We start from the raw sequence: 15,687 nt of genomic DNA, 5'->3' as shown, positions 1-15,687 counted from the left end.
GAGAGAACTTCAGTTGATACTGCCACTTAAATAGTGCAGTACTCATGATAACATAATTCTTGCTGTTTTCTTGCTAACGCTGCGTTAGAACTGCTCCTTGTTGAACAGAATTGTAATTCTACCATATTTGTGCATATTAGAGGGTTTAAACTAATTACAATTGATTTGGGAGTTGCAGTCCTTGCTTGTTTTCTCCTTTCTATATCTTTAAAACACTTTACAAGATCACTGTTTACAAGATCTGCTCCAGAACCAGAAATGTGTGTTTGACAATGATTGACTAGGGTGTGCAGTAATTTGGAAATAAATGTAAGGGAAATCCAAACCTCATATGCTCAGGCATTTTTAAGTCTTTTCTTTTACTTTTCATTATGAAAATATTCAAAATAGAGAAAAGTAGAAAGAATAGTACAAAAAACACCAAGATATCCACCACCTTGATTCAATTCAATAATTGCTAGCATTTTGCCATATTTTCCTTATCTCTATGTACATGGTCTTTTTTTCTGAACCATTTTAAAATAAATTACACTTACTATATTTTAGTCACTTCCAAAAAGTAAGGAAATTCTCATACATGTCCATAATTTCATTATTATACCTAAAAAAGTTAATAATAATTTCTCAAGAGGATTTCATGGCCATCCACATTCAGATTTCCTCAGTTACCCCCAAAATGTCTTTTATAACTGTTTTGTTCAAATCAGGATCCTATTAAGAACCACGCACTACATTTGGTTATTATTTCCCTTGTCTCTTTTAATCTAGAATATCCCTTTTGAAGAGACCAAGTTATTTGTTTTGTCCAATAATCCAGGTACTGGATTGGTATGACTGTGTCTTTGTAGTCCTGTTCAACTGGTTCCTCCAGCATTTCCTGTAAAATGGAACATAGATTTAAAGGCTTATTTAGATTCAGGCTAAATATATTTGGCAAGAATACTGTGTACTTCTGTGATCTGTATGTTTCATCTGTGATCTGTGTACTTCACATTGCATCATATCAGCAGGCTCATTGTGGCCAACTGTCTTTGTCTTTTAGTTTGGGGAGGGGAAAGCAAAAATAATATACGCCAGCTTCATGAGGCAAAATAGTCTAAGACAGGGTCATGGCAGGACTAAAGGTGTGGAGAGGAATGATAACAAGCCCACAGGGATACTGTCTGCTTCTGAGCCCTAAGCTTCAGGCTTACTTGCTCACCTGAGAGACACTCATCTTGATGGTATCAATGAAGGGAGGAAAAGACCCTCTCTGGGATCTGAAGACAAGTCCTCTTCTCTAGCTTAGAGAAGAGAAAGATCCCAGCATAGCCCCTGAACAAGTCTTTCTTGCCCCATCCTGGGAGAAGTCTGGCCTGATTTTCTAACAAGGAAAGCAGTACAGCAACATTTACTTCATGGGAGCTACAGAGCTGTGAGAATTTAGGGTCTGGTGTACTTAAGTGGGCCCAGAGGCCAGAACACCAAAATTATTGTCTCTGTCAGCTCTAACACACCAGAAGAAGCCCAAAATGGCAGTAAGGAATCCTCTGGAAAGCTGGTGCAGAAATTTGGCTCCTGGAGTGCTTTTAAGTTTTTAGGTGCAGTAGCAGACACTTGAGGGGCCCAGGATTAACAGACCCAGTGGACAGAATTAGCCAAAGCAGTACAGTAGCACCTGGCAGCTTCAGGGTGGCCTGGAGCAGGATTTCTCAACCTAGCAACTACTGACATTTTGGACTGAATAATTCTTTGTTGTGGAGGCCACCCTCTGCATGGCAGGCTGTTGAATGGCATCCCTGGTCTCTACCCACTAGATGCCAGTGGCACATCCACCCGAGTTGTGACAACCAAAAGTTTCTCCAGACATTGCTGCCGGTGCAGGGGAACTCTCAACCACTGCGCCACCAGGGAAGCCCTGGTCATAACTTTTAAAAAGCAAATAAAAACAATACTATCATTGGATGCAAATACAATGAATGTTAATGTTTTCATCATCTTCAAAACATTCAGAGATATTTTCTTTTTGTAATACAATTTCATAAGCATTGGAATGCTGTCTTCAGAATTATGTGTAAGATTACCAATTACAAGTTGGTTGATTGCTCACAAGTCAGCTGGCCAAACAGTGACTCAATTTCTATATACAACGTTGGACACTGATTTCTGTATTGTTGTCCTTAAGTTAATAGAATTGGTTCCTGCATTTATTTGACAAAAATCATCATTTTGTAATCATATGTTATGTAAGAAATTAGGAAGATATTTTTCTGAACGCAGTTTTCTTTTTAATATTTTGATGTTTAAATTTATTATTTCCGTTTAAACATTTTCTTGATGTAGGGTCTGCTTTAGGATTTTGTCATACGCTCTTATTCTGATATTTCTGTTTAGCTGAGCTATCAAATTAGAACAAGCATGTGTTCATCTAAAATCAATTCATTTCCAGTATCTATACACACACACACAAATATTTTTGTTTCTTTCTTTCCTGGTCAATAAACACTTATAGCGATATATATATCGCGTATATAGCATATATATATGGTTGCACACAAGCAAAACCAGCAGGGGGCGAAATACAATAGGATTAAATTTGACAAACTATATAGATTTTTCTTGCTTTAGTGACTGAGCAATAACAAAAAATCCAGCACCTCCACAAAGCAATTGGTACTCCAATTTAAAGTGATGCAGTCTCCGTATATCTTACAGCGACTGAGTTGTAAAGAGACAAATGCGTGTCTATTTTAGCGCTCCAAGTTGTCTAGAACATTGCAGAGGCGGGATCAACCCTGATGAACTGCTTTTGTCCTTATCTTTCCCCTGATTTGTATAATTCCTCCACTCAAAAGGTGGCCACTTCCCTGTGACTGAGGGGGTGTTTTCCAGCCTTGTTTCTTTGCGTAGCTGATGAGCTTTGCCATTCCGGAACGATTTTAAATCATTCAAATTGCCGGTGCAGGTTTGGCAAAAGTGAGCAGAATGAGCACGCGGTAGGGCTCAGGATTGCAGGATAGGACCACCGGGCTCATCATCCCGGACGATAACAATAATCTTTGCAGCCTGGCGGTCTGGTTTTTACAGTGGCCGGTGTTCTACATTACAAAGGAAGGGGAAAGGTTGTAAAAATGCAAATGACCAAGACTGAAGATAGAAAAATGTTATGACCGCTGTTAAAGAAACGCGGAAGTTGATTTGATTTCTTTAGTTTCATCGAATAGTCTTCCGCAGCATCTATGAAAAATGACCACCGTCTCAATACGTTAGCAAAATCCCCAATTTTTTTTTTGTTGGTCTCGAAGACGATTTGTCAGTTCGGTAGCTGCTTTCCCTCTTGTTTTCCATTTTAAATTTGATTTAATTCTTCTTTGTTATTTCAATATGTCAGCTTCCTCTTCTGTCAGCTTAAATTAGAAAGAGGAAGGGACTTAGACGGTGAACGAAAAAGTCGTTTTTCGGGGCGAAAAGGGCAAGCTGATAAGTGCTCTCCAGTAGGTTTTTGGTGGAGAAGATAGGGCTCCGTATTTCAAAACCTTTACAATTTTTACTTAGAGAGCAAGACACTTAACTCGGTCCTGAGCTGAACGTTGATGTTACCCGGCTGAGGAGCACCTGTCCCTCTCCCGGAGCGCTGCTTCAGGAGCCGCGGAGGGCGAGAGTACTTCTTTCTCCCTCACAGCTCGATGACTCGCGAGGAAGTCAAGAAAAAGGGCAGCTTGCCGCACCCAAAATGGCGGCAGGCGCTCTGAGCGACGGCGCCTGCGCAGGGGTAAGCGTGCTGTGACACTGATTCCCCCAGAGTGTCCTCCCCTCCACCCCCCCCCCAGCGCTCACCAGCGCCCGGCCCCGACCTAGCCACCTGCGCCCGGAAGTGACGTGTCGGCGGCAGCGGTTCCCCCGCTGCATGATGGGAGAGTGTGTGGAGTGGGCGGGGGGTCTCCGCGGAGGAGGAGGTGGAGGAGGCGGCGGCGGCGGCGGCGGCGGAAGAGGGCGGAGGGTAATGGGATGGGGGTCTCGCGGCAGCGCTGAAACTCCGGGTGGGCGTCCATGGCGCTGCTTCGCTGACAGGGCTGAGAGCAGCCTGCCTTCCGCTCTCACCAGCTCCGCGTCCGAATAACCGGTCCTTCTCCGGGGAGCCAGTTCCTCCTCGGGCCCCTGAGCCATGCCCATCGAGGCCGCCCCGGACGAGCCAGGTAAGCGCCACCGCTCCGTTCCCCCAGCCCCGCGGGGGAAAGAGGATGGGGGACCCGGCCCAACTCACCGGCCGGATCCTCGCCCGGGCCGGGGGCACCTGCCGCGGAGCTGGGGGCTGCGGGGACAGTGCCGGCTCTGCGGGCCTGCGCGCTCCGGGCTCTGTCCTCTTCCACGGCGGGTGCGGGGACGCCGGCGGCGGCGCCCGAAGCACACGGCCCCTCCTTGCCATCCCGGGCACCGGCCGGGGAAGTGAGAGCCTTTCCAACGTCCCCGGCCGCCACCGTCTCGCCCTACCCCGCAGCTTCCACCTGCCCACAGCTCCGTACCGGCCGCTCCCTCCCGGGAGCTTGTTGAGAAGTTTGGGGCTTTGCTCCGGCTTCCTCTTTCTACCTCTCCCTCCCTCGTGACAGGTGTAAACACTGACTGCTTCGCCCAGGCCCTAGGCCAGCCTCGACCAGAATGTGATGCTTCTTAGGGTCTCTGAAGCAAGCGGATTTTGAGTCCTCCAACAGGCAGAGGAGACGGCACCAAAGGTCCATCATCCCTTCCTGAGAGGACCTTTTCTGCTTCCTTCTTGCACTCCTCAAGAAATAGTCTGCGTCCCCTCCCCAGACTGCGTGCGAAAAGTTGGACCATTATTCTTTTAAGTGTCCTGTTTGGCACGTGCTACGTCTTGCTTGGGCAGGGGACGGAGTATAGGGTGAACGGTGGTAGGATCCTTTCACCATTAGGAAAGTGCTGAGAATGACTAGGTTTTTCTCTTGTCGGTTAATTCAAGTTACAACTTCGTTTCCCACTGAATCTTCTATTGGGGCCGAGGGAGGGACTAACCCATACATGGAAATATTTTACTAGGGAGCAAATGAAACAAAATCAGTAGTTCCGTTTCAAAGTTCTCACTTTAGGAGAAGAAAAGTAAAACTTTACTTTTGAACTTTAATCTTCCCTTTCACCAGCTACGTTTTAGTTTTTTTGGTAGGATGGGAGGGGGAGACAGTTTAATCCTTGATGTTACGTTTATTTGTTGCTTTCTGTTAACCTTTTAGACATGGATATATGCTGAACTCTAAGGGGAACAACTGTTTCAACGCTACTGTGTTGACATAATCTACACAGTTTCTCTACATTTTATATGCTTTGCCAACTTAAATATTGGCTTTTGTAGTACTCATTTTTAATTCTTTGCAGAAGTAGATGTGTTTAAACAAAGTATCTAAGGTAGTCTTCTAAATTTTGTCCACGATGATATTTCACGTGTATTAAAACGCATATCCTGTGTAAAACATCTAGGCAAGTAAATGTTACCTATTAAATGCTCATTAGATCAAATTCCTCTGTTTATGTATCATTATATTATTAATCTTCAAGGCATAGACACCCTTTTCTAGATATCTATTAAAAGCATAGATATTCATATAATATGTAGGACATTAGATTTTAGTGTTTTCTGGTCTTTTGACCTAGAGACTATTATAAAAATAATCCTATAATCAAAACAAAGAAAATGTATCCACAATTGCATTGATAAATTTTGCAGAATCCAATTGTCTACGAAAATCTTGTAATCTAGGTGAATCCTATTTTAAAACATCATTTTAAATTTTAATTTTTTTCTACTTACAGTAAGTTAAAAACTTGTTCAGAAAAATAGTGAAATTTATCAAATAATGTTTTATTTTGTGTGAAATTCTAAAGTGCCTCCCTTAACAGTCTAAGAAGTCTTTGAATAGCATCTCATTGAAGGATTACCCTACCCCTTCTCTCCCAAGCCTACCCCCAAAAGCTCATAAAAGGAGGACATTAAATTTTTAGGCATTTTTAAACAATCATACATTATTTAAATCAAACGTTGATATTCTGATTTAATTTTACCTACAATTTGTAAGTTAAAAAAATACCCTTTTCTCTATGCTTAGCACTTTCAATTCCTCTTTAAGTAGGCTAGTGAACCTTTCCAGCCTGAAATTTATAAGTATTTCTAGTTTTTACACAATTTTGGAAATATCTGGTGTTATATGGAGTATATATACATTTCACTTTGATAATTAATCTTTTCTCAATCAGTATATATACACATGCATACATACACATACACACACAATCACAGATTCGTTTGCAACTTTATATGATAGTTACTAACACTGATATACACTACTTCCTGTGAGCAAGATACTTTTCTTTTTTTTTTTTTTGGCTGTGCCATGCGGCTTGCAGGATCTTAGTTCCCTGACCAAGGACTGAACCCAAGCCCTCGGCATTGAAAGCTCAGAGTCCTAACCACTGCATCGCCAGGGAATTCCCAGCAAGATACTTTTCTAAGTGATTTATATGCAGTATATTAACTCATTTAGTCCTCACAACAACCCTGTAAGCTAGGAGGTGGTATCCCCACTTTTCAGAAAGGAAACTTAGGCACAGAGATGTTAAGTAAGAGCCAAGATATAATAGTTTTGTTTTTCATATTTATATACTCTTTATATAGTTTTTAAAACATGCCAATGCGATATATTTTATGGGAATCGTATAATGTGTAGCAAAAGTATGAAAACATGCATTGGAATGATAAATTCCAAATCAGTAAAAGTTACCTCCGGAGAACTGGAGAGGAAGAAGGGATCTAGGAAGAGTCCATGGTTTTTCAGCCATAACTGTACTGTCTTTAAAATAAATCTGAAGCAGATTTGGTAAAGATTAAGATTTAACACAGCCAGGTGGTGTGCACTTGATCATTCACTGTATGTATTTTTCTAAGCTTTGTTGTATGCTTGAAATCATAATAAAATACAAAGTTCAGGTTTTTCATTTAAAAACAAAGGATCAGGGGGCTTCCCTGGTGGCGCAGTGGTTGAGAGTCCGCCTGCCGATGCAGGGGACACTGGTCCATGCCCCGGTCCAGGAAGATCCCACATGCTGCGGAGCGACTGGGCCCGTGAGCCATGGACGCTGAGCCTGCGCGTCTGGAGCCTGTGCTCTGCAACGGGAGAGGCCCGCGTACCACAAAAAAAAAAAAGGATCACTCTTATCCTTCAGCAGTGTATATTTAAAAAGAGGACAGGAAGGAGTTAGTTTTATTTTGTGTTGATTTCCTTTATATAAGGAGCTTTTAATTGAAAATATTTGAATTAAGAATTGTTGCCCTCCCAGGGGTCCTCTGCAGTAACTTCCCTTGCCTGGGCTCTTCTCTAATTGCTGCCAACCATCTCGACAGCCCTGTATCACACTTCTAATTTCTATTTCTGCCCTTAGCCTAGGGTAGGACTTATAGGTCTGGATTAGATGTATTCCCTGGGAAAGAGAAAAGGAAGACACTATATGTGGGGAAGAAGCAGGGAAGTAAGGAGTTTTGGAAAAGTGAAAAAAGAGGAAAAATAGGAGATTTAAGACTCCATCCTATCATTCCTCAGTCACCACCACCCCTATTCCAAATAACTAACTTAAGTAAACTTTGCAGAGACAAATTGCTAATAAATTAAAGGTTGTCTGTATGCTCAAAGCTTAATTTACAAGCACTATTTTGGTGAGTAGTTTCCAGAGGAAAATTAAGTAGTAAATTAGAATAAATTCACTGCATGTTCTATTTATGTAAATATTTACAATATGCCACAAACCATTTCAATTAAATATCTACTAACATCATGGTGTTTTCTTCCTTTCATTCATACAGCAGATACCTATTGAGCATTCACTATATGTTAGGCCCTGTTCTAGGTGCTAGGGTCACTGAAATGATCAAATTAAAAAAAAAAAAAGCCCTTATAGAACTTCACTTTCTTGGCATTTGTATATGTGTGTGTGCACATGCATGTTTGTGTATTGGAATCAGAAATTTAGAGTGTGAGAGGGCAGTGTTGTAGGGCTTCGTAGAAATTCTAATGTCTTTGGTTTTTTACTGTGTGAGATGGGAAGCTATTGCAGGGTTTTTGAGTAGAGATGTGACATAATCTGTCTTTTAAAAGGATCTGTCCCGGGGCTTCCCTGGTGGCGCAGTGGTTGAGAGTCCGCCTGCCAATGCAGGGGACACGGGTTCGTGCCCCGGTCCGGGAAGATCCCACATGCCGCGGAGTGGCTAGGCCCGTGAGCCATGGCCCCTGAGCCTGCGCATCCGGAGCCTGTGCTCCGCAACGGGAGAGGCCACAACAGTCAGAGGCCCGCGTACCACAAAAAAAAAAAAAAAAAAAAAAAAAGGATCTGTCTGTCTGCTGTACAGTAAGTAGATTATAGGAGTGCAAGAGTGGAAGCAAGAAGATTTCATTAGGAGTCGGTGACTGATACAGCTAAATGATCATTTTGTAATGAATACAAATGTCAAATCTGTATGTAGTACCCCTGAAACTAACATAATATTGTACATAAACTGTATTTCAATAAATAAATAATACATCAAAAGTTAAAAATAAATAGATGAGGGCTTCCCTGATGGCGCAGTGGTTGAGAGTCAGCCTGCCGATGCAGAGGACACGGGTTTGTGCTCCGGTCCGGGAAGATCCCACATGCCGCGGAGCAGCTGGGCCCGTAAGCCATTGCCGCTGAGCCTGCACGTCCGGAGCCTGTGCTCCACAACGGGAGAGGCCCCAACAGTGAGAGGCCCACGTAACGCAAAATAAATAAATGAATGAATGAATGATAGTAGTGGCTTGAACCAAGATGGTAGCAATAGAGATGATGAGAAGTGGTAGGACAGTTACTAGAATTGGAACCTCTAAGATTTTCCCCATTGCTAAACTCAAAAAAACTCAATTGGAACCTCTATAAGATTTTCCCCATTGCTAAACTCATTGCTCAACTCTTAAGATTTTCCCCATTGCTAAACTCAAAAAACTTCAGAGGTACATACTCCCTTCTGAAAAGTCAAGGCCCACACAGCCTACTTTCCCGGCATACTGCCTACTCGCTTCATATATCCTACATTCCAGCCAAACTCTATGATATGACTTCCTGCTCTTTGACAGTTGCCCCATGCTTTATCTTTAGCGCCTGCCGTTTCCTCTGTTAATTAAAATCCTTTGCATTTCAAATTCTCTTTCATGAAGTTTTTTTTTCTCATTTTCACCACTCTTTCCAGTCAAGTGAGATCTTTTTCTTAGAATCTTTAAAACCACATTTTACTTTATTTGGTGTTTATATTCTGCCTTGTATTAATTACTTTTACTGTCTTCCTATATTGGTCCTCATGATTAATTATAAGTTTCTTTAAGTTTGTGGCTCCATTACTCAGTCCTACCCCTTATAGAACCTATCGTATGTAGCAGATGCTCAGTAAGGTGCGTGTGTGTGTGTGTGTGTGTGTGTGTGTCTAGTTTGATTTTTTAAAAGTCATTACAGAAGCATACAGAAGCATCGTAGAAAATAGTCAATCAAAAAAAAAAAATTACACTCCCATTACCCAGGAATCCCACTGTAAACAGTTCAGTGCATATCTTTCCACACATATATTTATGTACGTGTACTTTTTTACCAGAATGAAATCTTATCATACAGACTGTTTTGTAGGTTGTTTTGATTTAGTCAGTTAGACTCCCTTACCACTTCAAGAAATTTTCATCTAAACTAATATTCAAGACCATATTCAAATTCTTCCCCAGTTGACTCAAAACTGTCCCTTTACAGCTGACTTGGCCAAAACATTCACTCCATATTCTTCTGGTTATTAAAATTATGAAAGGGTAATATACTTTTACTATAGAAAATTTGGAAAATGTGGAAAGTGTAAAGAAAACTGGTATGCCTCTTAGTGGCAAATATCCATCTGTTTTAACACTTGGGACAGAGTAGCACTCAATAAATATATATATTTAAAGGAATAATCGAAAAGTATGTCAGTCATCACACTACAAAAAGATAACTGTAAACATTTTGGTTTACATTTAGTTTTGTTTTTTTCCCTGTGGATATATGAGTGTCATACACACATACATGTATGAATGAATCATATTGTATCTCGGTGAACAGGTTTGTAGGTAATTTGGTTATTTCCATAGGACTGAGTCTTAGAAGTGGAGTTATTAAATCAAAGGGAAAACCAATTGCTTTCTAAGAGGTTGTAATAAAATCACTCCTACTAGCAATAGTCAAGAGCACCCATCTTCCTGTAATCTGCTCAGATGGTCAATAAATATGCAGTTTTTAAATTGTTTACCTGAATTTTTATTTTGAATTTGGGCTTTTCAGTAGCGTGGAATGTTTGCATAATTTAAAAATTTTTGAAGGGTTTAAACGTGAGACATATCCTTGTTGATAGAGGTTAAAATTGTTTAATGTCATGCTCTTTTAAAAATAGCTCTGATTCTATTTAAGTACAAGAAATAGGATATTATTTTCTAGAACTATGTTGTGCAGTATGGAAGCCAGTGGCCACATGTGCCACTTGAAATAAAGCTAGTCCAAAGTAAGATGTGCATTAAGTATAAAATACCAGATTTCAAAAACTAATGTAAAATATAGATTTTACATTGATATCATGTTAAAATAATAATATTTTGGATACTTTGGGTTAAGTAAAATATATTAAATTAATTTCACCTCTTTTTAAATTGGCTACTGGGAAATTTTAAATTGTATATGTGGTTTTATTGTATTTTGATTGGACAGTGCTACTCTAGAGTATGACATTTTTACCTATGGAAAAGAAATGCAAGATAACTTCATTGTTCTAGAAAGTAGTTAATAGTGTTCTTAAAGTTACTTCCTACATTTAAGCCTGTCAGTGTGTTTTTTCCAGTATACTCAGTTTGCACATTTTTCAAATTATGTTTTTTATTACAGACTATAACTTATTGCATTTCTTATGCTCTGAAAGAAATATGTGTAGCAGGTTGGGGGAGGGTGTTAGGAAACTTACTTGAGGAATTGATACCTCTTCTAGGAATTGAAGCATGTGTGGGCATGTTTTATGCAATAGGATTGTAGGTGCAAAGGCCTTGTGGCACAAAAGAATGTTAATTGTCTGACTTTCAAAAACTGAAAGAAGGCCTAGTTTAGAGCGTTGAAAACTATAGGGGAAGGGAGAAGGAATCTGTGTTGGAGAGATGGGAATGGCTTAGACTTTATTAAAGATTTTTTTTAAATCTTTATCATAAGCAGGGGATTGATGTGAACAGATTGACTTTTTTTTTAAGTTTATTTGTTGTGATTGTTTATGAGATATTTATATATATATATTTTTTAAATTTATTTATTTTTGGCTGCATTGGGTCTTCATTGCTGCACTCGGGCTTTCTCTAGTTGCAGTGAGACCCGGGGGCTACTCTTCATTGCAGTGCACGGGCCCTTCATTGCAGTGGCTTCTCTTGTTGTGGAGCACGGGCTCTAGGTGCGCGGGGTTCAGTAGTTGTGGCGTGTGGGCAGGTAGTTGTGGCTTGCGGGCTCTAGAGCACAGGCTCAGTAGTTGTGGCACACGGGCTTAGTTGCTCCACGGCATGTGGGATCTTCCTGGACCAGGGCTCAAACCCGTGTCCCCTGCAATGGCAGGCAGATTCCTAACCACTGAGCTACCAGGGAAGCCCAAATTGACTTTTTAAAAGATTACTTGGGTTGGGCATGATTGAATACTAATCAGGGAGACTAGTTTAGATAATGGAAGCTTACACCAGAATGGAGTCAGGAGAGTTGGAAAGAGGTACAGGTATTCCAAAGTTGAGAGATTCATGAGATAAAAATAATTCTTTAGAGATAGTGGAGGGTGGGGAGCTTTGTCAGGAATGGCTCTGAAGTTTCTGGCTTAGTGACTGGGCGGGTGGTGGTGCCGTCTGCCCAGGGTTAGGGAGCCCTGGATGAGAACCAAGTTTGAGGAAGAAAAGCTTGGGTTCTGTTCTTCTTAAGCCCAGTTCCAGGTCTTTGAGGACCTCAAGTGGAGAGGACTGTAGAGAATTGGCTTGGCTGGACTGGGTTTCAGGTTTGAGGGCTGGGCTGCAGGGAAAAATCTGGGAGTCCTAGAATGTACTAATTAAACCTTAGGTGGATGAGATTGTTTGAGGGAGAGTTGAGTAAGAACAGTGCCTAGATGAAACCTGGAAGAACTTATGCTACTAATTTGAGTATGTTCAGTACTTACAAGAAAATATCAGTTTGTTTTGAAGCCTTGTAAAAGTGAAAGTGAGGAGTAAGTTGGATCAAATAAGTTAAATACTTCTGTTTGACTTATATGTATTTGAATAGATAATCTAACACAATTCTTATTTGATTATTTGGAAACATAACCTTTTTCCTGCAATAGAAAACAAACTGGGCTTCCCTAACATCAAACAAGCTGGGAATATTTATGAATAAGTATTGGTATTTTTGCTACATTAGTAGATCTAAGGAAAAATTATGTAATTATCTCCATAAATACTGAAAAGTCACTTTAAAAACCCATCTTCTGATTTTTTTTAAACAAAGCAACTTAAAATAAGAATTATTAGAAAATTCTGTAATATGATAAAACATATATACCTCAAACCAAAAATCAGTACCTTAATTCAGTATCCTAATTAAGGGGAAATACTAGATTCCTGCTGTCACCGCTACTACTAAATCTGGTATTGGAGGCATTAGCCAGCACAATCAATAAGGAAAAAGAGACATAAGAATTGGAAGGGAGAAGGTCAAACTACCCCAATTTGCTTATGATGTGGTGGTATACTGTACAAGTAACAAGAGCTTTCAATTTTATAAACAGTACTCAGCAGTTAGAAAATAAGATAAATGAGCAGAAGAAAAAAAAAGGTAAAGTCCTTAACAATAAACTTAATAATAAATATAAAAACCCTACATAGCTGTTTCAGTTTTATTAACAATTCTGTGTTTAGGTAATAGAAATCATTCTAAGTCATATCTTCTTATTCTTTAAATGCTGACTTTAAATGATACTTTTCAAAGTAAGACTTCTAGGAGTAGGATCTTTAATATTTGTATACATCTTAATGAGACCACAGTTTTTTTTTTTGTTTGTTTGTTTTTTTTTGAGACCACAGTTTTTTAAATGGATGAAGTGAATAACATTCCTGCCTCACCCACCCTCCCAAGTGGACATTTTTGTTGTTGTTTTCTTCTTGGTCATTGCCTATGTTTTGTAGTATTTTCTGTTTTGCTGTGATTATCATCTCGCATAATAATTGTTTATTGTGTGCATGCAGAAATGTTGACCTGGAGTATTTGCAGATAAAACATGTCTGCTATAGCAACACTCAAAATCTGAAGCATTGATTAATTTTCTCTCTTAAAGCTTTCATTTTTAGCAGCTATTTATAAAAAGTAATGAACCTATCATTAAGAAATAATTTAACTCTCTCTCTCCTTTTTTTTTTTGGCCATACGACACAGCTTGTGGGAATCTCAGTTCCCCCACCAGTGATCTAATCCGACTCATGGCAGCGGAAAGCCCGGAATCCTAACTACTAGGCCACCAGGGAACTCCCTAACTCTTTTTACATTGAATATTTTTAATAGCATCTTTGTTCCTTAAAAAAAAAATTATACAAGAGATTCAGGTATCAAATTCAAATTTTCTCTTAGCTAAAGCCAAACAGAATGTTTGACTATTCATTACTTTTTACTTGTAGTTAAATCACAGTTTCTTCTTACTCCTTTGCATATTTCAGACTCCTCCCTCTATATCATAATGAGCCAGCAGATGATAGCATTCTGTCTCATTAAGTTTCAGAAGTTTACTTGAAGCACAGTACAAGTGTTACACCTGAATAAAATGTACAGATTTTAATCAGATAACCAGTGACCTTGGTTTCTGGAGGTGGAGAAAAGTTTCTGTAGTTGCTGCTGTTCACATATTCATTTCTTAGTGTTCAGCTGCAAGTGAAACTGTGATTAATTTTTTAAATGTGGGGTTTTTTCCCCCAAGAATTCTATAACATTTAAATTATATAGATAATTATAAATGTTTCAAGGATTAGTGCAGTAATTTAAATTTGATCCTTTAAGGAACTTTTCCAATATTCATTTTTAAGAAAAGTACTAATTTATCGTGAACTCCTTGTTTTTGAAATCTTAAGAGAGTTAAATTTTGTAGTGATATTCTCATGTATGTGTACTGACAGAACTTTAAGAAATATTTGTACAATCAAATCACTGTAAGTAAGGGAAACCTTTTTTAAGAAAAAGTACTATTTCATTGATTTACCTATATTAATGAGTTCAGCAGTGAAGTTTAGAGATGTTTATGTTATCCCCAGAGTTATAAAGTCCAGTAATATTTATATTCTCTGGAAGCTTAACACAGTGGTTCTTAACCTTAGCTAACCATCAGAATTATCTTTGAAACTTTTTTTTTAAATACAGATATTCAGGCCCATCTATTCTATTAAAAAATACTTAATACAAAGCTAAGATTGAGACACATTGGTTTATAGCCTACTAGAGGAGAAAAACATGGAAATAAATTTGATTCACTTTGTTAAATGTAATAAAAGAGATAGGTCTAAAGAAGAATTAATTCAGACATGCAACCTGACATAATGAAAAGAACACTGATTTTTTTAATGTTAGAGTCCTGCTGCATAACTCTTTGTGGGACCTTGAGCGGATTTTGACCTCTCTGAGCCTGTTCCTTTATCTAAAAATGGATGTTTGAGATTAAATTGGATAGTGTACGAATAAGTACCTTGCACAGTTCCTATCACATAATAACTTGATAAATATTGGTGATATCACTTCACAGAAAAACTCTATGCCTGAGTAGGGTTTTGAAGGCTTAGTAAATGGGTTTTCTGGACAGATAAGAATAGTAAATTAGAAGAAGTGGCATATGTGACAACCTAGAGGTAACGTAGTGCCAGTGGAGAACCCGGGGGTAGTGTTGTCTGGCTGGAGGAAAGAGGGAGTGTCTTAGCTCTATGGCTAAGATAAGGAGTTTCAAGTGGACTACAGGAATCCTGGCCAAAAATAATGAGGCCCTGAAATACGATATTGGTCTTGGGATATTAAATACAGTAAGAGTTGTTAAGGACTTAATTTGTGGTTCATTTAATTTGAGGGAGGGAGATGGCAAAGAGGGAGCAGTCAGAGGTAACACTCAGATTTCCAGACTTAGAATTCAGAATATTATAAGAACAAGTGGTTTCTGTTTGTTCTTTGAGTAGAGGTTGACTTCAGTTTGGGAATTGGAGGATATGAGTTGTATTTGGGACATCTAGGTAGAGAGATTCAAAAAGGCAGTTGGGTAGGCAGAGGTTGGGCAGCCACAGATAGATAGAGGTTTGGCCATAGTGAACATATAATTATCAAACAAAATGGGGAAGAGATAATATCAAACAAAATGGGGACGAGATCTCTCAGGGATAAGAATATGAGGAAGCCAAGGCCTGGGGAACATGGACATTAATGAGGCAAGCAGAAGAAACACATCCACTGAAGGAGGAGAAAGAAAGGATATGATAGGTAGGAGGAGAATCAAGAGAGAATGCCTCTTCAGAAAGGCTTTTTCACTTAAAAATGTGTTTTAGACACCTTTCCCTATTAGCAATATAGCTTTATCTTTTTAAAAAATGGTTACAGTTTCTATTTACCCTAATTCCTTAT

The 15,687-nt window shown here is 39.4% G+C and overlaps 1 protein-coding gene across 3 annotated transcripts in view; it reads left to right on the top strand.

Moving 5' to 3' along the window:
* The first annotated feature begins 3,976 nt into the window (after nt 1-3,976).
* Nucleotides 3,977-15,687, top strand: part of AFTPH (aftiphilin) — a 63,942-nt gene continuing 52,231 nt past the window's right edge. For all 3 annotated transcript variants that reach the window (XR_003794905.1, XM_029231962.1, XM_029231961.1), the window contains exon 1: nt 3,977-4,175. The gene's annotated coding sequence lies outside the window, so the exon portion shown is untranslated. The remainder of the gene's footprint in view (nt 4,176-15,687) is intronic.

Source organism: Monodon monoceros, unplaced genomic scaffold (assembly GCF_005190385.1).
Source record: "Monodon monoceros isolate NGI ecotype Baffin Bay Population unplaced genomic scaffold, NGI_Narwhal_1 Super_Scaffold_19, whole genome shotgun sequence".
NCBI classification, from domain to species: domain Eukaryota; kingdom Metazoa; phylum Chordata; class Mammalia; order Artiodactyla; family Monodontidae; genus Monodon; species Monodon monoceros.
This window is presented reverse-complemented; position numbering and strand designations above follow the sequence as displayed.